This window comes from Engystomops pustulosus, chromosome 3, assembly GCF_040894005.1.
Source record: "Engystomops pustulosus chromosome 3, aEngPut4.maternal, whole genome shotgun sequence".
Lineage (NCBI taxonomy): Eukaryota > Metazoa > Chordata > Amphibia > Anura > Leptodactylidae > Engystomops > Engystomops pustulosus.
The window spans coordinates 153,473,864-153,489,686 of NC_092413.1; positions in this window are offsets into that span (position 1 = coordinate 153,473,864).

Below are 15,823 nucleotides of genomic sequence, written 5' to 3' on the forward strand. Positions count from 1 at the left end.
ATACCCTCAATTGTCCAAGCAAATATGTATGACTAGTGTCAGATATAGATACACTGGCCCAGATATATTATGGCTTCTCTGCCAGTTCTCTGGTGCAGAAACCATAAAAATCTTCCTCTCCCTGGAACTCTTCAGTTTTCTACAACCTACTTTGGGCACAGTTCTGGTGGGAGACTAGAACCAAAAACATAGATCAGGGCCCATTCCTCTTTTTATGTATTCCTCCAGTTATGCCCAGTTTTCCTCATCATCTATATTTATTAACTCCTGATGTATAATGTGGAAAATGTTATACACAATCTGCAGTACAAGTGATCAGCTGAATACATGTTCAAGTCCTATGGGAGCAGGGAAAGAAAATGTAAAAATGTTACAAAAATATTTAAAAAATCAGCACCCCACTCCTTAGAAGAAATATATAAATGGTTTAAAATCAATAATATTAACTCGCCACTCCAATTTCAGATTCAAAGCAATTATTCTTTATTTAAACATTGATAAGCAATCCACATGTATTTCATTTTCAGTACTGATCTCTTTAGCGATTATTTTGTACCACGGCTACACAATGCTGTTATCCATGGCCACGGGCCATGATGATATCGTAAACCAGGGATCCAACAAAATATTAATACACGTCACTCCAAATTCGAGATTATGGGAATGGCAGGTGCACAAGTAGGGTACCAGCCCTTCTTCAACAATCAATATTATTAACTTTGTGCTCCAATTTTAGATAAAAAGCAATTATTTTTTATTTAAACATTGATAAGCAATGCACATGTATTCAATTTTCAGCGCTGATCTCTTAAACGATTATTTTGTACCACGGCTACCCAATGCTGTTATCCATGGCCACGGGCCTATTTCCTTTTCTCTCTCTACCCTCCAGCAATCTGTTTCTGATGAAGGCCTTATGACCCAAACGTCAAAATGGAAGACATGTGGATTGCTTATCAATGTTTCAATAAAAAATAATTGCTTTGTATCTAAAATTGGAGCACTAAGTTAATATTATTGATTGTTGAAGAAGGGCTGGTACCCTACTTGTGCACCTGCCATTCCCACAATCTCGAATTTGGAGTGACGTGTATTAATATTTTGTTGGATCCCTGGTTACTATACATGATGAGAATGCTGATATTTCTAACTATAGTGCTGCTATTTAAACCCTGCTAGGTAATGTTGATCAAATTAATGAAGTGCTGCTATATAACTCTTGTTGAAGAGCTATAATTTCATCCCTGGTGAAGAGTAGCTATTTAACCCTAGTTGCAGTGCTTATATTAAACCACTGATGGATTGATGGTATTTGACCTTGCTGAAGTGTTGCAAACTAATTGTTGATGAAGCACTATTATTTAACCTGGGGTGAAGTGCTTCTATTCAATCTTTAACAAAATTCTCCTTTTTAACTGCTGATGAAGTGCTGTTATTTTCGTTTCGGCAAAACACCCACTTTCAACCTCTGGCGTAGTGTTATTATTTAATTCTTGGAGAAGTGCTGCCTTTTTAACCTTTGGTGAAGTGCTGCTATCTAACCTCTGACTAAGTCTTGTTAACTAACCTCTTACAAAGTGCTGCTATTTAACCTCTGGCAAAGTTCTGCTATCTAACCTCTGGCAAAGTGCTGAAATCCAACTTCGGGCGAAGTGCTGCTATTTAACTTTTGGTGAAGAACTGCTAACCTCTGGTGATGTGCTGCTACTGAACCTCTGGTGGTGTGCTGCTATTTTATCTCTTGGGTTGCTATCTTCCCTATAAAGGGTTGGCATTCTCCAGAAGTGTCTCATTAATTTCATTATTTAACCCTTGACAAAGGTGTTGCTGTATAAACCTTGCAGAAAGTGATGCTGATTCATCTTTGGTGAAAGTGTTGTTATTTAAACTTTGTTGTAATGCTGGGGGAACCATTGTTAATTCCCGGTGGAAACCTGATCATTAGTGTTTGATGAAAGTATTGATATTCAACCTTTTTGTGTGAAATTGATGTTCATAAACTGTTTTCAATTAAGTGGTCTATTAATGTTTTGGATCTCTGGAAAAAAATGCTTATATTACCGGAGAAAGCACTGATGTTTAATATATGGAAAAGACTGCCATGATTGAATTTTAGGATAAAGTGCCGCTGGTTTCATCTTTAAAGTTAATAGTGTTATCTAATTTATAGCTGAATTGTTGCCAATTATTCTGTAAAGTTATCATGGTTATTTTTTTCTTTTAAGAAACTGTAAACTATCTTATTCCTCGAGATTATTTAATTTACTTTACTTTGCAATTATTTACTTTACCAAGATAGTGTTGTTAATTATGGTATCTAAATTTTTGGTGAACGCAGTATTACTTGACTTCTGGAGATTGATGGTTATCTTATATTGAGTGAATTATTACTCTCTTATTCATAGTGACATTTGGAGATAGTGGGGCACATTTACTTACCCGGTCCCTGTGCGATCCCGATCATGAAGATCGCGTGCCCGATACCCTGCATTTGTCGCTTCCCCACTCAGGTCCGGCAGAGTTCACCTTCTTCTTCTTGGCTTATGTAAGTGCTTGGCTTGCGGCACAATTTTTAAGTTAAATCCCGCGGTTTGTCCAAATCCGTCAGATCGTCCGACGACCCGCCCCCCATTTGTGTCGCATAAAAGCCGATTATCACCTTTATAAGAGATGATTTGACCAAAGTAAGAGATAGAGATGAGGATTCCTGAAAACGCATTAGTACTTCGGACGACAGCTTGAATAAAGCCCAAAAAGGGATGAAAATGGTAGTATCTGACAAAGATCAATAAAGGCAAAAACTAACATATTAAAGAAAGAGATTCCCATTCAAACCTTAGATTTATTGATATACCTGAAGGTGAAGAAGACAGTGACTGTGTATCTTACATGTAAAATTGGTTACTGTCTGTTAAAAAGAAATTGTCTAATATTTTTTGTGTAGTGTGAGCCAATCAAATTGCTAGCTAGATTTCATGAGCTGGTAGATCACCATGGACAGTGATTTTGAAAGTAATGTGTTACAAAAATAGGGAAGGTGTTATAAAACATTTTAAAGCAGAACAGAAGGTTGAAAAAAATGTCTTTAGAGTCTTGGTATAACCAGATTATTCAATTGCTACCCAAAAGGAAAGAGAAAACTTTTTTGTCAAAAGAAGACTTAAAAATGCAAATATTCAGTTTGCCATTATAATTAATTCTGCAAAGCTATGAGTGGTTTTTAAAAATTTGACTTATTTTATGTCACATTGAAATGGGAGTTAGTAAATTAGTATTTGGGGTTTTTTAAGACATCTAGTCATGGCTGGGTTTTGGGAGAGGAAAAACTTCACAATTTAGAGATGTGGAAGCTGAGGTAGGGTGGTATGCTAACCAGTTATTGTTGTCATGCCATAGGAGAGGGGTAGAGGGGGGCAGCAAGGGTGCAAATAACCTAAGATTTGTAGTAACTTTATCTATATTTTTTCTTTTGATGTATGACTAAGATAATTCCATGCAACATTAGAGAACTTAATGAAAAACTGAAACCATATGCTATTTTGACATATGTACTGTATGTAAGAGATTGCTTGCGATTGTTTGCTTGGTTGCAACCCATTTGTGTAGATAGAATATTGGGTTTTTGAGTAGGAAGTAATGCACGTTTCTGGTTTACTCTACCTACTCAAATTACTTGCAAGGTATTAGTAGTTTCCTACATATTTTATGTAAGAAAAAGATAATTAAACCGGACACAGAGGGTAGATATATTATTATGGTGGGTGACCTGGAAGTTGTATGTTGTATATTGGGATTCATGTATAGTCCTCATTCTTTCTATATATTTATGTATATCTATTTATATATAGGTTTATCCTGGAATAAAAGGATTTTTCACTTATGATTTTGGGAACTTCAACAGTTTTTTAGATGAAGGAAATGATAGGTGTCGTGAAGCACAGGTCACTAAAGTTAAGCAAGGCTCTCCTTTAGCTAAGCTGACTGCGGAGTTTGAATGGGTTATACTTGTTTTAGTGCCTCCCATAGGGTTTATTCGTGAATAGATCTGGTTCTGTCTGATATATAGATGATTTAGCAAAAGTAGAACAACAGTGTGATGTGCAATGGTCCCAATCAAGAAAAAATAACATAATATTTATTGTGGTATTTTTTTCTTGATTGGGATCAGGGCCGCCTCCAGGTTTTAGTGGGCCCCCTTATGGGCCGCCTGCCAGTAGTCACACTGTCCCCCCTTCCCCCACGTGGACACACTGCCCCCCCTCCCCCTGTATACACACTGCCCCCTGCCCCTGTATACACACTGCCCCCCCTCCTGTATACACACTGCCCCCATCCTCCTGTATACACACTGCCCTCCTCCTCCTGTATACACACTGCCCTCCTCCTCCTGTATACACACTGCCCCCCTCCTCCTGTATACACACTGCCACCCCCTCCCCCTGTATACACACTGCCACCCCTCCCCCTGTATACACACTGCCACCCCTCCCCCCTCCCATGTATGAACACTGCCCCACTCCTCCTGTATACACACTGCCCCCCCGCCCCTTGTATACACACTGCCCCTCCAGTAAGTAATGTGCCCTACACAGCCCCCAGTAAGTAATGTGCCCACACAACCCCCAGTAATTATGTGCCCACACAGCCCCCCAGTAATTATGTGCCCACACAGCCCCCCAGTAAGTAATGTTCCCACACAGCCCCCAGTAAGTAATTTCCTCCTCACAGCCCCCAGTAAGTAATGTGCCCACACAGCCCCCCAGTAAGTAATGTCCTCACACATCCCCTGTAAGTAATGTGCCCACACCCCCCACCCAGTAAGTAATGTCCCCACACCGCCCCCCAGTAAGTAATGTGCCCACACAGCCCCCCCAGTAAGTAATGTGCCCAAACAGCCCCCCAGTAAGTAATGTCCTCACACAGCCCCCCAGTAAGTAATGTGCCCACACAGCCCCCCAGTAAGTAATGTCCTCACACAGCCCACCCAGTAAGTTATGTGCCAACACAGCTGCACAGTAAGTAATGTGCCCACACAGCCCCCCAGTAAGTAATGCCCTCACACAGCCCCCCATGTTCTCCCCCTTCCCTGGCCCCTGTCATGTCTCCCCCCTCACCTCCCAGTTGCAGCTCTCTCCGTGTGTTCACTGCTTTCCACAGCAGGTCATGTGACCATGACATCATCAAAGCTCCTTCAGACTCCGTGGAAAGCAGTGAGTGCAAATGTTCTCATCACGATCTTTGTCCCGAGGATACAGATCGTGATGAGAGAGGGAAGGAATCTCCTGGGCAGTGGGGCTGATGTCCTGCTGACCCGGGGAGATCCGAGCCACTGGCCAAATGGTACAATTGGCCCGGAGCCCGAGTGGGCCCCTCCATTACCCTGGGGCCTTGGCACTGGCCCAGGTTAGCCGGGTGCTGGGGCCGGGCCCGATTGGGACCATTGCACATCGTACTGTTGTTCTATTTTTGCATGCGTATTTTGATGTGTGGTCCTCATTTTTGCATGCCTTTTTTGATGTTGCAAATAAAATTTGCATTTGGCAGGTTTATCCAAATTTTGCTACAAAATGCGTTTGAGGACCCATATTTTAGTCATACGTTGACCTCAACACATACCCCGTTAAAGTTAATGAGGACCTGAATTTTATCACCCAAAAAGCATGATAAACCTAGGACACTCATGGACCCAGGCACTGTGACTGCGGCAATCTTCTTATATTTGTTATCCATGGCCCTCTTCCTTCTAATATCAACTTTTAAATTTATGGTAATGAGCCTGAAAGTTTACTGGGGAGGTTCGCAGAGATCCTCCACGCTGCAGATTCACAGGCTTTAGACTGTGCAAGGAGCACTTCCCCTCTCCCACGGTGTGTAAAAACTGTGAGATTATACCATGCAGTGGGAGGTTGAGTGCTGAGCTGGAGCAGAGGGTCAGATTAAGACTGTCCAAGCAGCATGGAAGGACTCTGTTAACACACCTGAAGCCCCCTGTCTTATTAGCATGGAGTTGATTTTAGAAGGAAGGAGGCTGTGTCCCTCTTCCTGCCATATAAATTGATTAGCTCCTCCTGCACCATGAACCTACCAGAGATGCAAAGTTCTTGAATGAAGAATAAAAGTATAGACATAATTATAATTTTTTATAAAAATTTGTATTTTGCTACCTCATCAAAGTTATATTAATTAAACATATATATTAATCTGTAGGTACTCAAAAATACTATATCTATAAACAGTGTAATCATAAAATAATGGGACACATTAACTGAGAGTAATGCAAAATGTTTGGCTGTCTATAATGCAGGGTGTGCGCTCCCTGCACTGCCCCGACAGTGTACCAACTTTTTTTTTAGGTGCATCTTTAACATAAGGCGTGCAACACAATGCTTTCTGACTTTGCAGCTAGGCTCTGTGCATCCACGATAAGTGCCGAGAGCTCAGTGATCTCACGGCTCTCCGCACCTGAAGGAGGGTGGGTAGCAAGGCAGAGGCGTGAATAAATAACATTCAGAAGGCATCGAAAGGCAGCTGATGATGTAGGGGTAGCACCGCAGGGCTAATTTGCATATGTGAGTAAACTGTTTCTTTAGTTAAACAAAAGATTGATGTGCCTAATAAAGTATCTGCCTGCAGATTAAAGAGCCTACAGCAGTGATGGCAAACCTTTTAGAGACCAAGTGCCCAAACTACAACCAAGACCCACTTGTTTATCGCAAAGTGCCAACACAGAAATGTAATTAGTGATTTACACTCCCTGCTCTGTCACAGCTACAATGATAATCCAGATCTGTCCACACCTTTCCACTCCTCCAGTAGTCCCAGGTAGCACTGTCACTTTAAAATATCTCTGTGCACATCAAGTCCTGGGCTGTCTGGGACTGCAGGAAGATACCTGGAGTCCTCTGGTGATGGTCTGGGTGCCCACAGATAGGGCTCTGTGTGCCACCTCTGGCACCCGTGCCATAGGTTCACCACCACTGGCCTACAGGGTGGTGAGCAGTGGTAGGTTTTCTTTAAATACCTCAGCAAGCAGTTTGCACCTAAAAGAACCTGCAAAGTCCAACAGAAAACTGGCGCACAGCCCTTAGTAAATGTGCCCCACAGTATTTATAAAAAAAATATATAATTTTTAAAACAAAAGAATGAAACATAAATTAGAAAATAGAGACACATGAGAACACTGCCCTCTGGCGGGTGTAATATAACATTGACAACATTGAAAAGAATGGCTCAATAGACGGAGACTGAAGGTCAAATCAGGCTGTGGATACACACATACTAGAAGTAAACTGCTGCTGACAGCTCTTGCACAACAGGGCATCCAGTCAATAGAAAATGATTTGCATTTGAGTGTAACTGCTGCCAGGTGTACCACAACTTTTAAGGAACATGTCATACTGTCATACCCTGGCGAGTCTGTGCGTCAGAAATTGAAGTACAAAGATTGTGTAATTTGTAAAGTCACTTCTTTTATGCAAATAAGATTTTTAAATTAAAGAACCTGGTCATGACAAAGAGAAAAAAAAATCTTCCTTGAGACTCGGCAGATTCATGGTGTTCCAACCAGGCTACAGTAAGATATGAATATGCTCCTCATCGTATGTTTACGTTTCAAAGAAAATATAAGTCAATTTTCAAGACTAATTTTCTATGATAGTCTTGATCTCTTCTCCATAGAGAAATTATGTGCTTAATTCATTAACCCCTTGCCGTCGATGGACTTTGCTATTTTTCATTTCTGTTTTTCACTACCCACCTACAAAATTTCTGAACTTCTTTATTTTTTCATTGCATAGGGCTGTATGAGAGCTTATTTCTATGTAACAAATTGTACTTCCTAGTGTCAGTATTTTATATTCCATGCCGTGCACTGGGGAGCTGGAAACAATTTCTAAATGCTGTGAAATCTACAAAAAAAAAAAAACATTTGTGCCATCTTCTTGTGGGCTTAGTTTTTACGGCACGGGCCGCAACTAGGAGAGGCAGGGACCCATAGCACACTTCTGAATGGGGTCCCCCTTCCCTCATAAATATACATATTGCAATCATATATACTCACATATTCTATACCTTGTGGGGATTTGGCCCAGTAGAGACCGTGGGAGCGGGGTGCTAGGATGCAGTTTCAAGACAGGGACACCAGGATACAGTCCAAACAGGTCTCGCCTGCGTTTATTGCAGCAAAATAAAACCAGCCTTTACATACAGGTATTTAAATAAACAAAAGAAAACCTACCCGTCCGGGTGCTAACTATACAATGAGTCCACTAACTCACGCTAAACAAAAAAATCACGTGGCTGCTCCAGACACACAGGTCAGAGCTGTGTCCTCTCAGCCTCCTTCCACAGAGAGACAACCCACTCAGCTCTGCTGAGTCCTTTTATCCAGGCTAATTAGGCTGCTCCCATCACCTGTGTCCAAGGTGCTGGACAAACCCACCTCAGCACTAAGGCCTTGCATAGAAGCAAAACCTAGGGGAAACATACCGCCCATCCACAGTTAACCCCTTCAGTGTCTCACATACCCTCCCCCTCTGTTTGACCCTGTGGGGGCGAACACTTTTGGCCATTAGACAGTGGGTACGAGACAGGGCATCGGCATTCCCATGCAATTTCCCTGCTCGATGTTCCACCGTGAATTTAAAATTCTGGAGCATTAGGAACCACCTTGTGACCCTGGCGTTCCTCTCCTTGGCCTGACTCATCCAGGTTAGGGGAGAGTGATCGGTCACCAGTGTAAACTGCCGCCCTACCAAATAATACCTCAGGGATTCCAGAGCCCATTTGATCGCCAAGCACTCCCTCTCAACTATACTATAGTTCTTTTCAGGAGGTGTGAGCTTGCGGCTCAGGAACGTTACAGGATGCTCCTCACCCTCCACTACTTGGGACAGGACAGCCCCCAAGCCCACGTCAGAAGCGTCAGTCTGCACAATAAAGGTCTTGGTGAAGTTAGGGGTGATCAGTACCGGTCCCTCACACAAAACCGTCTTAAGTCGCTGAAACGCCCCCTCAGCCTCTTCACTCCACTTTACCATCACCGCCCTGCTACCCTTAGTCAGGTCAGTCAGAGGTGCCGCTATTGTCGCAAAGTCGGGGATAAATCGGCGATAATAGCCCACTATGCCCAAAAAAGCCCTCACTTGCTTCTTGGTCAAAGGTCGTGGCCACTGCTGGATCGCCTCTACTTTGTTTACTTGGGGTTTGATGACCCCTCGCCCAATACGGTACCCCAGGTAACGGGCCTCTTCCAGTCCCAGTGCACACTTTTGGGGGTTCGCTGTCAGCCCTGCCGCCCTCAGGGAGTCTACCACTGTTTGTACTTTGGCCAGATGACTCTCCCAGTCGTTACTATAGACTATAATGTCATCCAAGTAGGCCGAGGCATAACTCCGGTGAGGTTTTAGCACGAGATCCATTAACCTCTGGAAGGTGGCGGGAGCCCCATGTAGCCCAAAGGGGAGTACCACGTACTGAAAAAGCCCATCAGGGGTAACAAAAGCGGTCTTCTCTTTAGCCCTGTCAGTCAGGGGTACCTGCCAATACCCTTTCGTCAGGTCAAGGGTGGAGAAGAACCTAGCCTGTCCAAGTCGTTCTATCAACTCGTCCACCCTGGGCATGGGATAGGAATCAAACTTGGACACCTCGTTCAACTTCCTAAAATCATTGCAGAACCGTAGGGAACCATCCGGTTTAGGAATCAACACAATAGGACTCGACCAGTCACTTTTAGACTCCTCGATAACCCCCAGGTCTAACATCTGCCTGACTTCTTCGGCTATGGCAAGCCGGCGCGCTTCAGGGACCCGATAAGGTTTTTGGTGTACCCGGATGTGGGGTTCGGTTATGATGTCATGCTTGATGACTGAAGTACGTCCCGGTAACTTAGAGAACACATCCATATTTCGGAGCACAAACTCCTTCGCTTCCTGAATCTGGGCCCTGGAGAGGGACTCCGAGATCCGTACTTCAGGCACCTTGGCAACGGGTACACCTACCTCCGGTGTCCCCTTCTTGGAGACAGACGCCTTCTCTACTCCCATGGCCATCAGGGACTCTCTTTCCCTCCATGGCTTTAGGAGGTTCACGTGGTATACCTGTTCGGGTTTCCTCCTCCCCGGCTGAGATACCCTGTAGGTTACCTTCCCCACTCTCTCCATGACCTCATATGGCCCTTGCCATTTGGCCAAGAATTTGCTCTCCACGGTGGGCACTAGAACTAGCACTCTGTCACCTGGGTTAAAGGTCCTGAGTCTGGCTGTCCTATTGTAGACCCTAGACTGGGCCTCTTGTGCCCTTGTCATGTGTTCCCTTACAAGGGGCATTACCGCCGCTATGCGGTCCTGCATAAGGGAGACGTGTTCTATCACACTACGGTGGGGGGTCCTCTCCTGTTCCCAGGTCTCCTTGGCTACATCCAAAAGCCCACGTGGGGAACGGCCATATAACAGCTCAAAGGGTGAGAAACCCGTGGAGGACTGGGGAACTTCACGTATGGCAAACATCAAATAGGGCAACAAACAGTCCCAGTCCTTCCCATCTTTGCTGACCACCCTCTTAAGCATCCCCTTCAAGGTCTTATTAAACCTCTCGACCAGACCATCTGTCTGAGGATGATACACAGAGGTGCGGAGCTGTTTTACCCGTAGTAACTTGCACATCTCCTTCATTACCCTAGACATGAATGGGGTACCTTGGTCAGTCAAGATTTCCTTGGGGAGGCCTGTGCGTGAGAACACCTGGAACAGCTCCCTAGCAATAGTTTTGGAGGAGGTGTTCCTTAGTGGAATCGCCTCGGGATACCGCGTAGCGTAGTCCAGGATAACTAGGATGTATTGGTGCCCCCTGGAGGATTTGACTATGGGGCCCACCAGATCCATTGCAATCCGTTCAAAGGGCACTTCTATGATCGGAAGCGGAACCAAAGGACTCCTGAAGTGGGACACCGGGGCAGTAAGTTGACACTCAGGGCAGGAGCTACAATACCGGGTTACCTCCTCCCAAACCCCGGGCCAGAAAAACCGCTGCAGGATCCTCTCTCGGGTCTTCTCAGCACCTAAGTGCCCTCCCAGCACATGTTTGTGTGCCAACTCTAGCACCAACCTACGGTGAGATTGGGGTACTACAAGTTGCTCAACCTCCTCACCCCGTATCTGGTCGACCCTGTACAACAGTTCCCCAATAATCACCATTCGGGGGTATATTTTATCAGCCCCTGGTATTTGGAGTACCCCATTCATCACCTTGACATTCTCTCGTGCTTTAACCAGGGTAGGGTCCTGTAGCTGTGCAGCCCCAAAATTGTCCCGGGAAATCTCAAGGTCCAGCACGTCGGCCACCTCCTCGTGGCCCTCGACCTCACCAGCAAGGACCTCTAGGGGAGAAAATTCATCACATGGGGTCACCCCCACTGCTGGTGTGTGTACATCGGCCTCAAAGGGTTCGGGGGCCAAGGCCGGACACACCTGATGTCCATTGTCTGCAACAGTTCCTGAGGTGGGTCTTCGGCTCCAGAGGTCCCAAAACACGGGTAAGTCTCTGCCGATAATAGCCTCATGGAAAAGGGTCCCCACCACCCCCACTTCATGGGTAACAGAACCGCAAGGGGTATGTAGGTTGATGACGGCAGTGGGATATTCGCGAGTGTCCCCATGTATACATAACACTCCCACTTTCCGCCCGCTGTACAGTCCAGGGTCAACCAAAGTTCCCCGCACCAGGGTGACCAGACTCCCGGAGTCTAGCAAGGCTTCCACTGTGTGACCACCGATTGTGACCATGCACTTTTGGGGTTCTGCATCCGTGACTGACTCCGCCGACAGAACCGGTCGGGCAAACAGCGACACTCGCCGGGCCTGGCTGCAGTCCATTGGCTCCACTGACAGTGGACAGTTGGCAGCAATATGGCCCATTTCATGACACCGCCAGCACTGGATACGGCCATGACCTCTGTCACAAGCCTCACTGGGTTTCTGGGTATCCACGCCCCCCAATGAACCCCCTCCCAACCTGACATGTCTCCCCTTTTCCGCAGTAGCAGTCTTACCGGCTGGTTTGGTGACCCTGTCACTGGCACTGCTTCGTGAGGGAGAGGTAAGTAGAAGGTCCTCCGTAGCCCGATACCTCTCTACAAGGGACACAAGATCCTCAGCTTTTGTGGGGCCGGCCTGCCCAACCCACCGCTGGAGCCGAGAGGGCAGAGAACGGGTGAATTTGTCGAGGACCACTCTCTCTACCATCTGTGCGGGGGTGCAGTCCTCTGGTTGCAGCCACTTCCGGACCAGATGGATCAGGTCATGCATTTGGGAGCGTGGGGGTAACTTTTCTGAGTAAGCCCACTGGTGGACCCGGCTGGAGCGGACTTGAACGGTGACCCCAAGACGAGCCAGAATCTCCGCCTTTAGCTGGGGGTACTTACGGGCCTCCGTCTCACTTAGGTCGTAGTAAGCCTTCTGCGACTCGCCGGTCAGGAACGGTGCCAGGACATCTGCCCACTGCTCAGCCGGTAACTCCTCCCGCTCAGCTATTCGTTCGAACACCGTGAGATAAGCCTCCACGTCGTCGGTCGTTGCCATTTTTTGCAAAGCCTTCTGTACCGCAGCCCGTGCGGAATGCTGGACCACCGGGTACCCCTGCAGACCAGTACGGGACCCCTCAGCAGTCGTCGCCTGCGGTGCTGCCATCATGCCAGAAAACTTCTCCATCAACAGCTGGAACATGGCTCGGGATTCTTCCTGCTGCTGGCGGGACCTCTCCTCCTGCAGCTGAAACATGGCTTGCTGCTGGCGGTGCCTCTCCTCCTGCTGCTGGATCATGGCTTGCTGCAGCTGCTGATTAGCCAGGGACTCTTCCTGCTGCTGTTGCCGATTAGCTCTGGCCTCCTCCTGCTGCTGGCGGGATCTCTCCTCCTGTTGCAGGAGCATGGCTTTAATAAAGTCCTCCATCTTGGCTTTATCCTGCACTTTGCCTGCTGCTTTCACCCAGGCCATGCAATGTTGCAGGATGTAGCGAGCCTGTCGGGTGTATGTCTTTTGAACTGCCCGCAATCCGAAGCACCATATGTGGGGATTTGGCCCAGTAGAGACCGTGGGAGCGGGGTGCTAGGATGCAGTTTCAAGACAGGGACACCAGGATACAGTCCAAACAGGTCTCGCCTGCGTTTATTGCAGAAAAATAAAACCAGCCTTTACATACAGGTATTTAAATAAACAAAAGAAAACCTACCCGTCCGGGTGCTAACTATACAATGAGTCCACTAACTCACGCTAAACAAAAAAATCACGTGGCTGCTCCAGACACACAGGTCAGAGCTGTGTCCTCTCAGCCTCCTTCCACAGAGAGACAACCCACTCAGCTCTGCTGAGTCCTTTTATCCAGGCTAATTAGGCTGCTCCCATCACCTGTGTCCAAGGTGCTGGACAAACCCACCTCAGCACTAAGGCCTTGCATAGAAGCAAAACCTAGGGGAAACATACCGCCCATCCACAGTTAACCCCTTCAGTGTCTCACAACCTATATACATAAACATAGTTCTTCACTCATATACACACATTTATACACTCTTACACACATACAGACACATGTCGACATCACATATACACAGGGCCGGCTTTAGGCGATGGCAAACTTGGCATTTGCCCTTGGCCCCTGTCCTATAGTTGCTCCCTGCATAAGGACTTTTGAGGGCAGAAGATGTATTGCTCTTTTAATACCCCTTGGCTGAATGCCAGGGTGAAGATGCCCTGTCTATATCCTGTCTATATATCTATCATCTATCTGTCTAGTTATCTATCTACTATAATTTGTCTATTCCCTATCTATCTATATATCTGTCTATCTAAACATTTAGCTTTTGTCTATAAATATATATTCTGCCTATATATCTCTCATCTACTTATCTATATATATTTATGTATATATATCTTCTAGCATCCATCTAGCATATCATCTGTCTATTTCCTATAAAATTCTTCTACAGTCCCATATTACAGATCGTCTTACCATACGACTGTGTGTAACTACAAAGTGACATTATTGTGCAAGGCTAAAGGAGCCTCTTACTCACTTTTCATAAACTGTTTTATTTCGGGGCCCCACCTTTTATTCTAATATTTAGGGATTGAAAAAAGGTGAAACAGTCATGATTCGGACATTTGGATGCTGTTTTGTATTCAAGTTTTCACAGCATAGGATAATTGTTTTTATATTTTGATAGATCAGGAATTTTGGGATTTGCGAATACCTCACATGTTTATGACTTTTTATTTTTATCTGTGTCTTATGGAAAGGAAGGTGATTTGAGGTTTTGATATTTATTTTTTTTTCTTTTACTATTATTTCAGGCTTCCTAGTGTACTTTGATCTAGGGCAGTGATTGTGAACCTTTTAGAGATCGAGTGCCCAAAATGAGACCCCAAAACACACTAGCTTTTCCCAAAGTGCCAACACGGCAATTTAGGCAGTAATAAACTTATTGCTACCAGAATCTTTGAGCTCCAATCCGACTCTGTCCACATCTTCCCACTCTTCCGACAGGACCAAGCAGCACAGGATGGGTCACTTTAAAACAGCAGGGCACTACTTGGAATGCCAGGAAGGTGCCATGTCTGGCAAACTCTGAGGCAGCCCGCGTGCCCACAGAGAGGTCTCTGAGTGCCATCTCTGGCACCAGTGCCATAGGTTCGCCACCACTGATCTAGGGTAATACTGTATTGCAGTATATTGTGTATATGCTTTGTTACAGTCTGCTTCTGGCACACTGTAATGGATCTAGCAGAATGACAGGCTTAAGAGTCTCTATGACGTTTTCATGACAACAGAATGGTGTCCTCCAATGGTGGTGCTAGCGGGCAGCAATGTTTACAGAGAACCTTGATTAAATAAAATCACAATGAAAGGCAGAGAAAATCATTTTTATTATAAGTGAAGAGTGCTGTAGCACAGTGAGGGTTGCATTGAATGTGCAGTATATTTGGATGAAAATATTTTAAAAGTACAGTGTCAGTGCACTCAAATAACGTATACAAAAAGGTAAGTAGTTACACACATTGTTAGGCTCCTTCATCTCTCAGTTGATTTACACAAACTGCTTAACTAAAGAAGAAAGGCAGAGGGAAAAAAAGGACACAGGAACAGATTTCTTTATGTACATAAAATATCTTCCAAAGCTCATCAAAATAATCTGCACTATTGGTTATGCTTTTTAACCTTACATATTCTGTGCTATATAATATAATAATGAGGTCAGTATATACAACATTACAAGAACCTACTGCACGCAGACAAGGTCCAGTAGCCACTCATAAAAAGAAAAAGGTCTAGAACTATCCTGGCTTGGGTATGTTTGACAAGGTTTAATATATCTGCTGGTGCTGCAGCTTCTTGTGGGATTAGAATCCAAAATTCATAGTCGTAACACACATTAAGTTTTTATTTTGTACATTAGTTTTACAATCTGAGAATTTCCTTTTTTCAAGATTTGGTCATTTTTAAGCATTATTTTACTGTATGCATCAGTATGCAGAAAGAATGTAACTTTGTAACATTATTAGCATAAACAGCCTTTACCATAAATAAAGTTTTTACTGTTTTGTACATCTTTTTGGCGACAAGAATTCCAAAAATGTTTACTTTGTTTACTATTTCATTGTGTAGGTTTTTACAATATTGTTTGCTAGTTACTTTTGTGGCATGTAAACTGGAGCCATGAATGAGACAAGAATGATCCTTAAAGGGGTATTCTCATCTGGGCATTCACATTTAATTAAATTCATTTGCCTCATGTAAACATTTCTTCAATTGGATGTTATTAAAAAAAATATTC